The sequence below is a fragment of the Chiloscyllium punctatum genome, chromosome 5, assembly GCF_047496795.1.
Source record: "Chiloscyllium punctatum isolate Juve2018m chromosome 5, sChiPun1.3, whole genome shotgun sequence".
In the NCBI taxonomy this organism is placed as follows: domain Eukaryota; kingdom Metazoa; phylum Chordata; class Chondrichthyes; order Orectolobiformes; family Hemiscylliidae; genus Chiloscyllium; species Chiloscyllium punctatum.
The window spans coordinates 41,806,778-41,822,727 of record NC_092743.1 but is presented as its reverse complement, the minus strand read 5'-3'; the positions used below and the strand labels follow the sequence as shown (position 1 = coordinate 41,822,727).

Below are 15,950 nucleotides of genomic sequence, written 5' to 3'. Positions count from 1 at the left end.
TGACATGTGCTTCCTTCTTTTCCTGAAGCAAACCCTCATTTTCTTAGGCTCTTTGGTAAACGGAAGCACCTCCCTTCTTGCCTGCATGGAGTGCTGAGCAAAGGATCTTAGTGCGCTGTGACGTGGCTCTCCAGTAGCGGAGCCATCGAGACAAAGAAGTGAAAGGCTTTGCCGAATGTTGCCTGCCAAGCGCAAGACATACCGGGCTTTGCCGCGCTCCTGACGCCACGGCTCTGCGGCACCGCGAGTGGGCCGTGTCTCTGCACGGGCCAGAGCCCAGCATGTAACGGGCGAGGTGCGTGATTGTGGATTGAAAGCCGATATCCTGGCCTCACTCGAGCTGCAGCTTTCTGACGAGGGTTGCTCTGTGGCTCGCAGCACCTTGAAAACCGGCCTATTTGGGCACGCGGTATGAGCCTCGGCTGTCGGCTGGCCTTCTTAGCGCAGTAGGCAGCGCGTCAGTCTCGTAATCTGAAGGTCCTGAGTTTAATCCTCAGAGAAGGCAAGACTGTGGCCTTTGTCACCTTACGCGTTTTCTTTCTCTCCGCGGGCAATAATATTTGCTTTGGACGGCTTCACGCCTGCTTTGAACTGACCACACCAGAGCAAACGCGTCGCTGGAAGGTTTAACATCTGGGCGACACGTGCTCAACTTGTTTTTCTGCACAGCATTTTGTAAACTCACCATCGTGCTATCTGTGCAGCAGCAAAGACTGGAGCCACACGCAGGGTTCACGCGAGGGTCACACTGCTTGCGCCTCCCCAGGAAAAGCACTGTGGAGAATGTGGGCATCGATCCCACAACCTCTCGCATGCAAAGCGAGCGCTCTACCATTTGAGCTAATTCCCCTAAACTGTACACTTGCTTAGCCCCCATGGTGTTTCGGAAGGATGAGCTGAGAGCAGCAGGCGATTTCCTCTCGAGATTGCACGCTGTATTCAACCGAACAACGCGACGCGACTATCGACACATCCGAGCAGCAGCAGCAGCAGCACGTGCGCGAAGTCTTCTGGAAAACACGGTGCCGCCGAAAGAATCGCCAGCGAGACGCTCTGAGATTCCAGAATCCAAACGAACCGATCGGCGCCAGCAGTCACAACAAGTGTGAGGTAGCACTCGAGAGCGCTGTCTGACTGATTGGAGACTTGCGACACGTTCAAGTGAGTGCTGACTGACTGCGTGGATGTTGTGTTCCTCCAGAGGGCTCCCTGCTGCTCGTGGTTTGCAACTGCAGACATCACAGCACACCAACAGGCAGACTTCTCTGAAGAAGAAGAAGAAGAAGAAGGTGTATTTTGGAGAAAGAGAACACTTGGGGCTGTTACCAGACGAAAAAAGAGGGCTTCTCCTTCATCCTCGTGAGCTGCAGCCCTGCGGTCAGGTTCCGCAAAGTGCTGCTTTCAGATACACGCCAAGCAGGCCGAGATGCAAAGAGCAACCGCCACTCGTCTGAAGCAGCACCCGCGAGCCGTGTCTGACCGGTAGGGCCTTTCCTTAGTGCTGACCTGCTCGGATGCGTTGCTGTTCAACTTGTGCAACTGTGGAAGTGGCACACCCCGTGCAGGCCAGATTTCATGAAGAGGAAACGAAGAGAAGTCCACAGGCAGTTTTCCGACAGGAATGGAAGACTCCTTCGTCCGGACGTTGACATAGTAAGTTGTCATCGAGCAGTTTAGAGCGCCGCTTCGCGGGAAAACTTTGCTTGAAAGGAGTCATAGAGTCATAGAGATGTACGTCACGGAAAGAGACCCTTCGGTCGGACCTTTCCGACCAGATATCCCATCCCAATCTAGTCGTACCTGCCGGCACCCGGGCCATATCCCTCCAAACCCTTCCTATTCATATAGCCACCCAGATGCCTTTTAAATATTGCAATTGTACTCGCCTCCGCCACTTCCTCTGGCAGCTCATTCCATACACGTACCACCCTCTGTGTGAAAAAGGTGCCCCTTAGTTCTCTTTCATATCTTTTCCCTCTCACCCTAAACCTCTGCCCTCTAGTGCTGGTCTCCCGCACCCCAGGGAAAAGACTTTCTCTCTTTATCCGATCTATACGCCTCATGATTTTATATCACCCATACAAATATCTCAGCAAGGGGCCCAGCAATCACTTCCTTAGCTTCCCCCAGACCTGATCAGGTCCTGGGCATTGATCCACTTGTACGCGCTTCAAGGCATCCAGCATTCCTCCTCTGCAATGTGGACAATTTTCAAGATGTCACCATCCATTTCCCTATATTCTATACTTCTCCCTACATTCTATCCTTTTCCACAGTAAACACTGATGCAAAATACTCGTTTAGTATCAGCCCAGCCTCTCCTGCGGCTCGACACAAAGGCCGCTGTGCTGATCCTCGAGGGGCCCTCTTCTCTCCCTAGTCACCCTTTTGTCCTTATAATGTATTTGCAAAAACCCTTTGGATTTTCCTTAACTCTCTCTGCCAAAGCTATCTCAGGTCCCCTTTTTACCCTCCTGATTTCCCTACTGTCTTTACACTCTTGTACGGATTCACTCGATCTATCCTGTCTATACCTGACATGTGCTTCCTTCTTTTCCTGAAGCAAACCCTCATTTTCTTAGGCTCTTTGGTAAACGGAAGCACCTCCCTTCTTGCCTGCATGGAGTGCTGAGCAAAGGATCTTAGTGCGCTGTGACGTGGCTCTCCAGTAGCGGAGCCATCGAGACAAAGAAGTGAAAGGCTTTGCCGAATGTTGCCTGCCAAGCGCAAGACATACCGGGCTTTGCCGCGCTCCTGACGCCACGGCTCTGCGGCACCGCGAGTGGGCCGTGTCTCTGCACGGGCCAGAGCCCAGCATGTAACGGGCGAGGTGTGTGATTGTGGATTGAAAGCCGATATCCTGGCCTCACTCGAGCTGCAGCTTTCTGACGAGGGTTGCTCTGTGGCTCGCAGCACCTTGAAAACCGGCCTATTTGGGCACGCGGTATGAGCCGCGGCTGTCGGCTGGCCTTCTCAGCGCAGTAGGCAGCGCGTCAGTCTCGTAATCTGAAGGTCCTGAGTTTAATCCTCAGAGAAGGCAAGACTGTGGCCTTTGTCACCTTACGCGTTTTCTTTCTCTCCGCGGGCAATAATATTTGCTTTGGACGGCTTCACGCCTGCTTTGAACTGACCACACCAGAGCAAACGCGTCGCTGGAAGGTTTAACATCTGGGCGACACGTGCTCAACTTGTTTTTCTGCACAGCATTTTGTAAACTCACCATCGTGCTATCTGTGCAGCAGCAAAGACTGGAGCCACACGCAGGGTTCACGCGAGGGTCACACTGCTTGCGCCTCCCCAGGAAAAGCACTGTGGAGAATGTGGGCATCGATCCCACTACCTCTCGCATGCAAAGCGAGCGCTCTACCATTTGAGCTAATTCCCCTAAACTGTACACTTGCTTAGCCCCCATGGTGTTTCGGAAGGATGAGCTGAGAGCAGCAGGCGATTTCCTCTCGAGATTGCACGCTGTATTCAACCGAACAACGCGACGCGACTATCGACACATCCGAGCAGCAGCAGCAGCAGCACGTGCGCGAAGTCTTCTGGAAAACACGGTGCCGCCGAAAGAATCGCCAGCGAGACGCTCTGAGATTCCAGAATCCAAACGAACCGATCGGCGCCAGCAGTCACAACAAGTGTGAGGTAGCACTCGAGAGCGCTGTCTGACTGATTGGAGACTTGCGACACGTTCAAGTGAGTGCTGACTGACTGCGTGGATGTTGTGTTCCTCCAGAGGGCTCCCTGCTGCTCGTGGTTTGCAACTGCAGACGTCACAGCACACCAACAGGCAGACTTCTCTGAAGAAGAAGAAGAAGAAGAAGGTGTATTTTGGAGAAAGAGAACACTTGGCGCTGTTACCAGACAAAAAAAGAGGGCTTCTCCTTCATCCTCGTGAGCTGCAGCCCTGCGGTCAGGTTCCGCAAAGTGCTGCTTTCAGATACACGCCAAGCAGGCCGAGATGCAAAGAGCAACCGCCACTCGTCTGAAGCAGCACCCGCGAGCCCTGTCTGACCGGTAGGGCCTTTCCTTAGTGCTGACCTGCTCGGATGCGTTGCTGTTCAACTTGTGCAACTGTGGAAGTGGCACACCCCGTGCAGGCCAGATTTCATGAAGAGGAAACGAAGAGAAGTCCACAGGCAGTTTTCCGACAGGAATGGAAGACTCCTTCGTCCGGACGTTGACATAGTAAGTTGTCATCGAGCAGTTTAGAGCGCCGCTTCGCGGGAAAACTTTGCTTGAAAGGAGTCATAGAGATGTACGTCACGGAAAGAGACCCTTCGGTCGGACCTTTCCGACCAGATATCCCATCCCAATCTAGTCGTACCTGCCGGCACCCGGGCCATATCCCTCCAAACCCTTCCTATTCATATAGCCACCCAGGTGCCTTTTAAATGTTACAATTGTACTCGCCTCCGCCACTTCCTCTGGCAGCTCATTCCATACACGTACCACCCTCTGTGTGAAAAAGGTGCCCCTTAGTTCTCTTTCATATCTTTTCCCTCTCACCCTAAACCTCTGCCCCTCTAGTGCTGGTCTCCCGCACCCCAGGGAAAAGACTTTGTCTATTTATCCGATCTATACGCCTCATGATTTTATATCACCCATACAAATATCTCAGCAAGGGGCCCAGCAATCACTTTCTTAGCTTCCCCCAGACCTGATCAGGTCCTGGGCATTGATCCACTTGTACGCGCTTCAAGGCATCCAGCATTCCTCCTCTGCAATGTGGACAATTTTCAAGATGTCACCATCCATTTCCCTATATTCTATACTTCTCCCTACATTCTATCCTTTTCCACAGTAAACACTGATGCAAAATACTCGTTTAGTATCGGCCCAGCCTCTCCTGCGGCTCGACACAAAGGCCGCTGTGCTGATCCTCGAGGGGCCCTCTTCTCTCCCTAGTCACCCTTTTGTCCTTATAATGTATTTGCAAAAACCCTTTGGATTTTCCTTAACTCTCTCTGCCAAAGCTATCTCAGGTCCCCTTTTTACCCTCCTGATTTCCCTACTGTCTTTACACTCTTGTACGGATTCACTCGATCTATCCTGTCTATACCTGACATGTGCTTCCTTCTTTTCCTGAAGCAAACCCTCATTTTCTTAGGCTCTTTGGTAAACGGAAGCACCTCCCTTCTTGCCTGCATGGAGTGCTGAGCAAAGGATCTTAGTGCGCTGTGACGTGGCTCTCCAGTAGCGGAGCCATCGAGACAAAGAAGTGAAAGGCTTTGCCGAATGTTGCCTGCCAAGCGCAAGACATACCGGGCTTTGCCGCGCTCCTGACGCCACGGCTCTGCGGCACCGCGAGTGGGCCGTGTCTCTGCACGGGCCAGAGCCCAGCATGTAACGGGCGAGGTGCGTGATTGTGGATTGAAAGCCGATATCCTGGCCTCACTCGAGCTGCAGCTTTCTGACGAGGGTTGCTCTGTGGCTCGCAGCACCTTGAAAACCGGCCTATTTGGGCACGCGGTATGAGCCTCGGCTGTCGGCTGGCCTTCTTAGCGCAGTAGGCAGCGCGTCAGTCTCGTAATCTGAAGGTCCTGAGTTTAATCCTCAGAGAAGGCAAGACTGTGGCCTTTGTCACCTTACGCGTTTTCTTTCTCTCCGCGGGCAATAATATTTGCTTTGGACGGCTTCACGCCTGCTTTGAACTGACCACACCAGAGCAAACGCGTCGCTGGAAGGTTTAACATCTGGGCGACACGTGCTCAACTTGTTTTTCTGCACAGCATTTTGTAAACTCACCATCGTGCTATCTGTGCAGCAGCAAAGACTGGAGCCACACGCAGGGTTCACGCGAGGGTCACACTGCTTGCGCCTCCCCAGGAAAAGCACTGTGGAGAATGTGGGCATCGATCCCACTACCTCTCGCATGCAAAGCGAGCGCTCTACCATTTGAGCTAATTCCCCTAAACTGTACACTTGCTTAGCCCCCATGGTGTTTCGGAAGGATGAGCTGAGAGCAGCAGGCGATTTCCTCTCGAGATTGCACGCTGTATTCAACCGAACAACGCGACGCGACTATCGACACATCCGAGCAGCAGCAGCAGCAGCACGTGCGCGAAGTCTTCTGGAAAACACGGTGCCGCCGAAAGAATCGCCAGCGAGACGCTCTGAGATTCCAGAATCCAAACGAACCGATCGGCGCCAGCAGTCACAACAAGTGTGAGGTAGCACTCGAGAGCGCTGTCTGACTGATTGGAGACTTGCGACACGTTCAAGTGAGTGCTGACTGACTGCGTGGATGTTGTGTTCCTCCAGAGGGCTCCCTGCTGCTCGTGGTTTGCAACTGCAGACGTCACAGCACACCAACAGGCAGACTTCTCTGAAGAAGAAGAAGAAGAAGAAGGTGTATTTTGGAGAAAGAGAACACTTGGCGCTGTTACCAGACAAAAAAAGAGGGCTTCTCCTTCATCCTCGTGAGCTGCAGCCCTGCGGTCAGGTTCCGCAAAGTGCTGCTTTCAGATACACGCCAAGCAGGCCGAGATGCAAAGAGCAACCGCCACTCGTCTGAAGCAGCACCCGCGAGCCCTGTCTGACCGGTAGGGCCTTTCCTTAGTGCTGACCTGCTCGGATGCGTTGCTGTTCAACTTGTGCAACTGTGGAAGTGGCACACCCCGTGCAGGCCAGATTTCATGAAGAGGAAACGAAGAGAAGTCCACAGGCAGTTTTCCGACAGGAATGGAAGACTCCTTCGTCCGGACGTTGACATAGTAAGTTGTCATCGAGCAGTTTAGAGCGCCGCTTCGCGGGAAAACTTTGCTTGAAAGGAGTCATAGAGATGTACGTCACGGAAAGAGACCCTTCGGTCGGACCTTTCCGACCAGATATCCCATCCCAATCTAGTCGTACCTGCCGGCACCCGGGCCATATCCCTCCAAACCCTTCCTATTCATATAGCCACCCAGGTGCCTTTTAAATGTTGCAATTGTACTCGCCTCCGCCACTTCCTCTGGCAGCTCATTCCATACACGTACCACCCTCTGTGTGAAAAAGGTGCCCCTTAGTTCTCTTTCATATCTTTTCCCTCTCACCCTAAACCTCTGCCCCTCTAGTGCTGGTCTCCCGCACCCCAGGGAAAAGACTTTGTCTATTTATCCGATCTATACGCCTCATGATTTTATATCACCCATACAAATATCTCAGCAAGGGGCCCAGCAATCACTTTCTTAGCTTCCCCCAGACCTGATCAGGTCCTGGGCATTGATCCACTTGTACGCGCTTCAAGGCATCCAGCATTCCTCCTCTGCAATGTGGACAATTTTCAAGATGTCACCATCCATTTCCCTATATTCTATACTTCTCCCTACATTCTATCCTTTTCCACAGTAAACACTGATGCAAAATACTCGTTTAGTATCGGCCCAGCCTCTCCTGCGGCTCGACACAAAGGCCGCTGTGCTGATCCTCGAGGGGCCCTCTTCTCTCCCTAGTCACCCTTTTGTCCTTATAATGTATTTGCAAAAACCCTTTGGATTTTCCTTAACTCTCTCTGCCAAAGCTATCTCAGGTCCCCTTTTTACCCTCCTGATTTCCCTACTGTCTTTACACTCTTGTACGGATTCACTCGATCTATCCTGTCTATACCTGACATGTGCTTCCTTCTTTTCCTGAAGCAAACCCTCATTTTCTTAGGCTCTTTGGTAAACGGAAGCACCTCCCTTCTTGCCTGCATGGAGTGCTGAGCAAAGGATCTTAGTGCGCTGTGACGTGGCTCTCCAGTAGCGGAGCCATCGAGACAAAGAAGTGAAAGGCTTTGCCGAATGTTGCCTGCCAAGCGCAAGACATACCGGGCTTTGCCGCGCTCCTGACGCCACGGCTCTGCGGCACCGCGAGTGGGCCGTGTCTCTGCACGGGCCAGAGCCCAGCATGTAACGGGCGAGGTGCGTGATTGTGGATTGAAAGCCGATATCCTGGCCTCACTCGAGCTGCAGCTTTCTGACGAGGGTTGCTCTGTGGCTCGCAGCACCTTGAAAACCGGCCTATTTGGGCACGCGGTATGAGCCTCGGCTGTCGGCTGGCCTTCTTAGCGCAGTAGGCAGCGCGTCAGTCTCGTAATCTGAAGGTCCTGAGTTTAATCCTCAGAGAAGGCAAGACTGTGGCCTTTGTCACCTTACGCGTTTTCTTTCTCTCCGCGGGCAATAATATTTGCTTTGGACGGCTTCACGCCTGCTTTGAACTGACCACACCAGAGCAAACGCGTCGCTGGAAGGTTTAACATCTGGGCGACACGTGCTCAACTTGTTTTTCTGCACAGCATTTTGTAAACTCACCATCGTGCTATCTGTGCAGCAGCAAAGACTGGAGCCACACGCAGGGTTCACGCGAGGGTCACACTGCTTGCGCCTCCCCAGGAAAAGCACTGTGGAGAATGTGGGCATCGATCCCACTACCTCTCGCATGCAAAGCGAGCGCTCTACCATTTGAGCTAATTCCCCTAAACTGTACACTTGCTTAGCCCCCATGGTGTTTCGGAAGGATGAGCTGAGAGCAGCAGGCGATTTCCTCTCGAGATTGCACGCTGTATTCAACCGAACAACGCGACGCGACTATCGACACATCCGAGCAGCAGCAGCAGCAGCACGTGCGCGAAGTCTTCTGGAAAACACGGTGCCGCCGAAAGAATCGCCAGCGAGACGCTCTGAGATTCCAGAATCCAAACGAACCGATCGGCGCCAGCAGTCACAACAAGTGTGAGGTAGCACTCGAGAGCGCTGTCTGACTGATTGGAGACTTGCGACACGTTCAAGTGAGTGCTGACTGACTGCGTGGATGTTGTGTTCCTCCAGAGGGCTCCCTGCTGCTCGTGGTTTGCAACTGCAGACGTCACAGCACACCAACAGGCAGACTTCTCTGAAGAAGAAGAAGAAGAAGAAGGTGTATTTTGGAGAAAGAGAACACTTGGCGCTGTTACCAGACAAAAAAAGAGGGCTTCTCCTTCATCCTCGTGAGCTGCAGCCCTGCGGTCAGGTTCCGCAAAGTGCTGCTTTCAGATACACGCCAAGCAGGCCGAGATGCAAAGAGCAACCGCCACTCGTCTGAAGCAGCACCCGCGAGCCCTGTCTGACCGGTAGGGCCTTTCCTTAGTGCTGACCTGCTCGGATGCGTTGCTGTTCAACTTGTGCAACTGTGGAAGTGGCACACCCCGTGCAGGCCAGATTTCATGAAGAGGAAACGAAGAGAAGTCCACAGGCAGTTTTCCGACAGGAATGGAAGACTCCTTCGTCCGGACGTTGACATAGTAAGTTGTCATCGAGCAGTTTAGAGCGCCGCTTCGCGGGAAAACTTTGCTTGAAAGGAGTCATAGAGATGTACGTCACGGAAAGAGACCCTTCGGTCGGACCTTTCCGACCAGATATCCCATCCCAATCTAGTCGTACCTGCCGGCACCCGGGCCATATCCCTCCAAACCCTTCCTATTCATATAGCCACCCAGGTGCCTTTTAAATGTTGCAATTGTACTCGCCTCCGCCACTTCCTCTGGCAGCTCATTCCATACACGTACCACCCTCTGTGTGAAAAAGGTGCCCCTTAGTTCTCTTTCATATCTTTTCCCTCTCACCCTAAACCTCTGCCCCTCTAGTGCTGGTCTCCCGCACCCCAGGGAAAAGACTTTGTCTATTTATCCGATCTATACGCCTCATGATTTTATATCACCCATACAAATATCTCAGCAAGGGGCCCAGCAATCACTTTCTTAGCTTCCCCCAGACCTGATCAGGTCCTGGGCATTGATCCACTTGTACGCGCTTCAAGGCATCCAGCATTCCTCCTCTGCAATGTGGACAATTTTCAAGATGTCACCATCCATTTCCCTATATTCTATACTTCTCCCTACATTCTATCCTTTTCCACAGTAAACACTGATGCAAAATACTCGTTTAGTATCGGCCCAGCCTCTCCTGCGGCTCGACACAAAGGCCGCTGTGCTGATCCTCGAGGGGCCCTCTTCTCTCCCTAGTCACCCTTTTGTCCTTATAATGTATTTGCAAAAACCCTTTGGATTTTCCTTAACTCTCTCTGCCAAAGCTATCTCAGGTCCCCTTTTTACCCTCCTGATTTCCCTACTGTCTTTACACTCTTGTACGGATTCACTCGATCTATCCTGTCTATACCTGACATGTGCTTCCTTCTTTTCCTGAAGCAAACCCTCATTTTCTTAGGCTCTTTGGTAAACGGAAGCACCTCCCTTCTTGCCTGCATGGAGTGCTGAGCAAAGGATCTTAGTGCGCTGTGACGTGGCTCTCCAGTAGCGGAGCCATCGAGACAAAGAAGTGAAAGGCTTTGCCGAATGTTGCCTGCCAAGCGCAAGACATACCGGGCTTTGCCGCGCTCCTGACGCCACGGCTCTGCGGCACCGCGAGTGGGCCGTGTCTCTGCACGGGCCAGAGCCCAGCATGTAACGGGCGAGGTGCGTGATTGTGGATTGAAAGCCGATATCCTGGCCTCACTCGAGCTGCAGCTTTCTGACGAGGGTTGCTCTGTGGCTCGCAGCACCTTGAAAACCGGCCTATTTGGGCACGCGGTATGAGCCTCGGCTGTCGGCTGGCCTTCTTAGCGCAGTAGGCAGCGCGTCAGTCTCGTAATCTGAAGGTCCTGAGTTTAATCCTCAGAGAAGGCAAGACTGTGGCCTTTGTCACCTTACGCGTTTTCTTTCTCTCCGCGGGCAATAATATTTGCTTTGGACGGCTTCACGCCTGCTTTGAACTGACCACACCAGAGCAAACGCGTCGCTGGAAGGTTTAACATCTGGGCGACACGTGCTCAACTTGTTTTTCTGCACAGCATTTTGTAAACTCACCATCGTGCTATCTGTGCAGCAGCAAAGACTGGAGCCACACGCAGGGTTCACGCGAGGGTCACACTGCTTGCGCCTCCCCAGGAAAAGCACTGTGGAGAATGTGGGCATCGATCCCACTACCTCTCGCATGCAAAGCGAGCGCTCTACCATTTGAGCTAATTCCCCTAAACTGTACACTTGCTTAGCCCCCATGGTGTTTCGGAAGGATGAGCTGAGAGCAGCAGGCGATTTCCTCTTGAGATTGCACGCTGTATTCAACCGAACAACGCGACGCGACTATCGACACATCCGAGCAGCAGCAGCAGCAGCACGTGCGCGAAGTCTTCTGGAAAACACGGTGCCGCCGAAAGAATCGCCAGCGAGACGCTCTGAGATTCCAGAATCCAAACGAACCGATCGGCGCCAGCAGTCACAACAAGTGTGAGGTAGCACTCGAGAGCGCTGTCTGACTGATTGGAGACTTGCGACACGTTCAAGTGAGTGCTGACTGACTGCGTGGATGTTGTGTTCCTCCAGAGGATCCACCCGGACCAAACCTGTGCTGTACCGGGCAGGAAGATCTCTGAGAGTCTCGCACTCCTCAGGGATACGATCGCCTACGTGCAGGACAGGGGGGTGGACACCTGCCTCATCAGCCTGGACCAGGAGAAAGCCTTTGACAGGATATCGCATACATATATGAGGGATGTCCTCTCCAGAATGGGCTTTGGGGAGGGAATCGGAAATTGGATCAGACTGCTCTACACCAACATTGTCAGTGCAGTCTCAATCAATGGGTGGGAATCAGATAGCTTCCCAGTCAGATCTGGAGTCAGGCAGGGCTGCCCTCTCTCTCCTGCCTTGTTTGTGTGTTGCATAGAGCCATTTGCCGAATCCATCAGGAAGGATGCGAGCCTGAGGGGGGTGACTATTCCTGGCAGCGGGGGCCTGCAGGTTAAGGCCTCCCTGTACATGGATGACGTCGCTGTTTTCTGCTCGGATCCGCTGTCCGTGCACAGACTCGTGTGCATCTGCGACCAGTTCGAACGGGCCTCGGGGGCCAAGGTAAACCGAGGCAAGAGCGAGGCCATGCTCTTCGGGAACTGGGCCGACCAATCCTCTATCCCCTTCACCGTCAGGACTGACCACCTGAAGGTGCTGGGTATTTGGTTCGGGGGGGCTGGGGCGTGCGCCAAGACCTGGGAGGAGCGGATCAGGAAGATGAGACAGAAACTAGGCAGATGGGGGCAACGGTCGCTCTCCATCGCGGGAAAAAACCTGGTCATCAGGTGTGAGGTCCTCTCAGTATTGCTATATGTGGCACAGGTCTGGCCTATCCCCAGGACCTGTGCCGCCGCAGTCACCCGGGCCATCTTCCAATTCATTTGGAGATCAAAGATGGACCGGGTCCGAAGAGACTCAATGTACAAAGACCGGTGCAATGGGGGAAAAAACACGCCCAATGCCACCCTCACCCTGATGGCCACCTTTGTGTGTGGCTGCATCAAGCTGTGCGTGGATCCCCGGTACGCAAACACCAAGTGTCACTACGTACTGAGGTTCTACCTGTCCCCGGTGTTGCGAAGGATGGGCCTGGCCTCGCTGCCGCGGAACGCTCCGAGTAGTTGGACCGTTCCGTATCACCTGTCCTTCGTGGAGAAATTTATGAGGAAAAACACCTTTGACCACAAGTCCATCAGGAAGTGGTCAGCACGTAGCGTCCTTGAGACCCTTCGGGAAAAGGAGAGGGCGGATCCTGTCGAGCGGTTCCCTGAGCAGACTGTCAAAGCCATTTGGCAGAATGCCTCATCGCCAGAACTTTCCAACAAGCACCAAGACGTGGCTTGGCTGGTGGTGAGAAGGGCTCTGCCTGTGAGATCCTTTATGCACGCCCGGACTCTCTGCCGCACCGCACGCTGCCCTCGAAGTGGCTGCGGGGGGGACGAGACTGTCACACACCTCCTTCTGGAATGTGCCTATGCAGAGGAAGTCTGGAGAGGAATGCAGTGGTGCTTGTCGAGGTTCGTCCCGAGCAGCGCCGTGACGCGGGACTCCGTGCTCTACGGCCTGTTCCCCGGGACTCACACCGAGACGAACATTAACTGCGCCTGGAGGATCATCAACTCGGTGAAGGACGCTCTCTGGGCGGTCCGAAACCTGTTGATCTTCCAGCTGAAGGAGTTGACCCCGACCGAGTGTTGCAGACTGGCACATTCCAAGGTCCAAGACTACGTGTTGAGGGACGCGCTGAAGCTTGGGGCAGCTGCCGCCAAGGCGCGGTGGGGAAAGACCACCGTGTAAAATCGGCCTGCCGAAAGAAGAACAGGGGGCCCATACAGACGTTTTTTTGGGCTCTGCTGATGCCCCAGCCAAATATATGTATATATACAAGATTGAAAAAATGCACAGGATTGTAAAGGACAAGAATAAAGTCGAATCTGTGTTTGTAAATATGGACATATGTATGGCATGATCCAATGTACAGACCATCAAATCATTTATGAATAAAGTATATTTTTGAAATAAAAAAAAAAGTTGTGTTCCTCCAGAGGGCTCCCTGCTGCTCGTGGTTTGCAACTGCAGACGTCACAGCACACCAACAGGCAGACTTCTCTGAAGAAGAAGAAGAAGAAGAAGGTGTATTTTGGAGAAAGAGAACACTTGGCGCTGTTACCAGACAAAAAAAGAGGGCTTCTCCTTCATCCTCGTGAGCTGCAGCCCTGCGGTCAGGTTCCGCAAAGTGCTGCTTTCAGATACACGCCAAGCAGGCCGAGATGCAAAGAGCAACCGCCACTCGTCTGAAGCAGCACCCGCGAGCCCTGTCTGACCGGTAGGGCCTTTCCTTAGTGCTGACCTGCTCGGATGCGTTGCTGTTCAACTTGTGCAACTGTGGAAGTGGCACACCCCGTGCAGGCCAGATTTCATGAAGAGGAAACGAAGAGAAGTCCACAGGCAGTTTTCCGACAGGAATGGAAGACTCCTTCGTCCGGACGTTGACATAGTAAGTTGTCATCGAGCAGTTTAGAGCGCCGCTTCGCGGGAAAACTTTGCTTGAAAGGAGTCATAGAGATGTACGTCACGGAAAGAGACCCTTCGGTCGGACCTTTCCGACCAGATATCCCATCCCAATCTAGTCGTACCTGCCGGCACCCGGGCCATATCCCTCCAAACCCTTCCTATTCATATAGCCACCCAGGTGCCTTTTAAATGTTGCAATTGTACTCGCCTCCGCCACTTCCTCTGGCAGCTCATTCCATACACGTACCACCCTCTGTGTGAAAAAGGTGCCCCTTAGTTCTCTTTCATATCTTTTCCCTCTCACCCTAAACCTCTGCCCCTCTAGTGCTGGTCTCCCGCACCCCAGGGAAAAGACTTTGTCTATTTATCCGATCTATACGCCTCATGATTTTATATCAACCATACAAATATCTCAGCAAGGGGCCCAGCAATCACTTTCTTAGCTTCCCCCAGACCTGATCAGGTCCTGGGCATTGATCCACTTGTACGCGCTTCAAGGCATCCAGCATTCCTCCTCTGCAATGTGGACAATTTTCAAGATGTCACCATCCATTTCCCTATATTCTATACTTCTCCCTACATTCTATCCTTTTCCACAGTAAACACTGATGCAAAATACTCGTTTAGTATCGGCCCAGCCTCTCCTGCGGCTCGACACAAAGGCCGCTGTGCTGATCCTCGAGGGGCCCTCTTCTCTCCCTAGTCACCCTTTTGTCCTTATAATGTATTTGCAAAAACCCTTTGGATTTTCCTTAACTCTCTCTGCCAAAGCTATCTCAGGTCCCCTTTTTACCCTCCTGATTTCCCTACTGTCTTTACACTCTTGTACGGATTCACTCGATCTATCCTGTCTATACCTGACATGTGCTTCCTTCTTTTCCTGAAGCAAACCCTCATTTTCTTAGGCTCTTTGGTAAACGGAAGCACCTCCCTTCTTGCCTGCATGGAGTGCTGAGCAAAGGATCTTAGTGCGCTGTGACGTGGCTCTCCAGTAGCGGAGCCATCGAGACAAAGAAGTGAAAGGCTTTGCCGAATGTTGCCTGCCAAGCGCAAGACATACCGGGCTTTGCCGCGCTCCTGACGCCACGGCTCTGCGGCACCGCGAGTGGGCCGTGTCTCTGCACGGGCCAGAGCCCAGCATGTAACGGGCGAGGTGCGTGATTGTGGATTGAAAGCCGATATCCTGGCCTCACTCGAGCTGCAGCTTTCTGACAAGGGTTGCTCTGTGGCTCGCAGCACCTTGAAAACCGGCCTATTTGGGCACGCGGTATGAGCCTCGGCTGTCGGCTGGCCTTCTTAGCGCAGTAGGCAGCGCGTCAGTCTCGTAATCTGAAGGTCCTGAGTTTAATCCTCAGAGAAGGCAAGACTGTGGCCTTTGTCACCTTACGCGTTTTCTTTCTCTCCGCGGGCAATAATATTTGCTTTGGACGGCTTCACGCCTGCTTTGAACTGACCACACCAGAGCAAACGCGTCGCTGGAAGGTTTAACATCTGGGCGACACGTGCTCAACTTGTTTTTCTGCACAGCATTTTGTAAACTCACCATCGTGCTATCTGTGCAGCAGCAAAGACTGGAGCCACACGCAGGGTTCACGCGAGGGTCACACTGCTTGCGCCTCCCCAGGAAAAGCACTGTGGAGAATGTGGGCATCGATCCCACTACCTCTCGCATGCAAAGCGAGCGCTCTACCATTTGAGCTAATTCCCCTAAACTGTACACTTGCTTAGCCCCCATGGTGTTTCGGAAGGATGAGCTGAGAGCAGCAGGCGATTTCCTCTCGAGATTGCACGCTGTATTCAACCGAACAACGCGACGCGACTATCGACACATCCGAGCAGCAGCAGCAGCAGCACGTGCGCGAAGTCTTCTGGAAAACACGGTGCCGCCGAAAGAATCGCCAGCGAGACGCTCTGAGATTCCAGAATCCAAACGAACCGATCGGCGCCAGCAGTCACAACAAGTGTGAGGTAGCACTCGAGAGCGCTGTCTGACTGATTGGAGACTTGCGACACGTTCAAGTGAGTGCTGACTGACTGCGTGGATGTTGTGTTCCTCCAGAGGGCTCCCTGCTGCTCGTGGTTTGCAACTGCAGACGTCACAGCACACCAACAGGCAGACTTCTCTGAAGAAGAAGAAGAAGAAGAAGGT

The 15,950-nt window shown here is 53.0% G+C and overlaps 12 non-coding genes across 12 annotated transcripts; 6 read left to right on the top strand and 6 right to left on the bottom strand.

The window, feature by feature from the left end:
* The first annotated feature begins 432 nt into the window (after positions 1–432).
* trnat-cgu (transfer RNA threonine (anticodon CGU)) lies at positions 433–505 on the top strand. Its single transcript has one exon. It is a non-coding gene; the product is annotated as a tRNA-Thr (tRNA).
* A 272-nt stretch (positions 506–777) lies between these two features.
* On the bottom strand, positions 778–850 carry trnaa-ugc (transfer RNA alanine (anticodon UGC)). Its single transcript has one exon. It is a non-coding gene; the product is annotated as a tRNA-Ala (tRNA).
* Positions 851–2,967: 2,117 nt separating this feature from the next.
* Positions 2,968–3,040, top strand: trnat-cgu (transfer RNA threonine (anticodon CGU)). The gene has a single exon. It is a non-coding gene; the product is annotated as a tRNA-Thr (tRNA).
* A 272-nt stretch (positions 3,041–3,312) lies between these two features.
* trnaa-ugc (transfer RNA alanine (anticodon UGC)) lies at positions 3,313–3,385 on the bottom strand. The gene has a single exon. It is a non-coding gene; the product is annotated as a tRNA-Ala (tRNA).
* A 2,110-nt stretch (positions 3,386–5,495) lies between these two features.
* Positions 5,496–5,568, top strand: trnat-cgu (transfer RNA threonine (anticodon CGU)). Its single transcript has one exon. It is a non-coding gene; the product is annotated as a tRNA-Thr (tRNA).
* A 272-nt stretch (positions 5,569–5,840) lies between these two features.
* trnaa-ugc (transfer RNA alanine (anticodon UGC)) lies at positions 5,841–5,913 on the bottom strand. The gene has a single exon. It is a non-coding gene; the product is annotated as a tRNA-Ala (tRNA).
* Positions 5,914–8,023: 2,110 nt separating this feature from the next.
* trnat-cgu (transfer RNA threonine (anticodon CGU)) lies at positions 8,024–8,096 on the top strand. The gene has a single exon. It is a non-coding gene; the product is annotated as a tRNA-Thr (tRNA).
* Positions 8,097–8,368: 272 nt separating this feature from the next.
* Positions 8,369–8,441, bottom strand: trnaa-ugc (transfer RNA alanine (anticodon UGC)). Its single transcript has one exon. It is a non-coding gene; the product is annotated as a tRNA-Ala (tRNA).
* A 2,110-nt stretch (positions 8,442–10,551) lies between these two features.
* Positions 10,552–10,624, top strand: trnat-cgu (transfer RNA threonine (anticodon CGU)). Its single transcript has one exon. It is a non-coding gene; the product is annotated as a tRNA-Thr (tRNA).
* Positions 10,625–10,896: 272 nt separating this feature from the next.
* Positions 10,897–10,969, bottom strand: trnaa-ugc (transfer RNA alanine (anticodon UGC)). The gene has a single exon. It is a non-coding gene; the product is annotated as a tRNA-Ala (tRNA).
* A 4,122-nt stretch (positions 10,970–15,091) lies between these two features.
* Positions 15,092–15,164, top strand: trnat-cgu (transfer RNA threonine (anticodon CGU)). The gene has a single exon. It is a non-coding gene; the product is annotated as a tRNA-Thr (tRNA).
* Positions 15,165–15,436: 272 nt separating this feature from the next.
* On the bottom strand, positions 15,437–15,509 carry trnaa-ugc (transfer RNA alanine (anticodon UGC)). The gene has a single exon. It is a non-coding gene; the product is annotated as a tRNA-Ala (tRNA).
* Between the last annotated feature and the right edge of the window lie 441 nt (positions 15,510–15,950).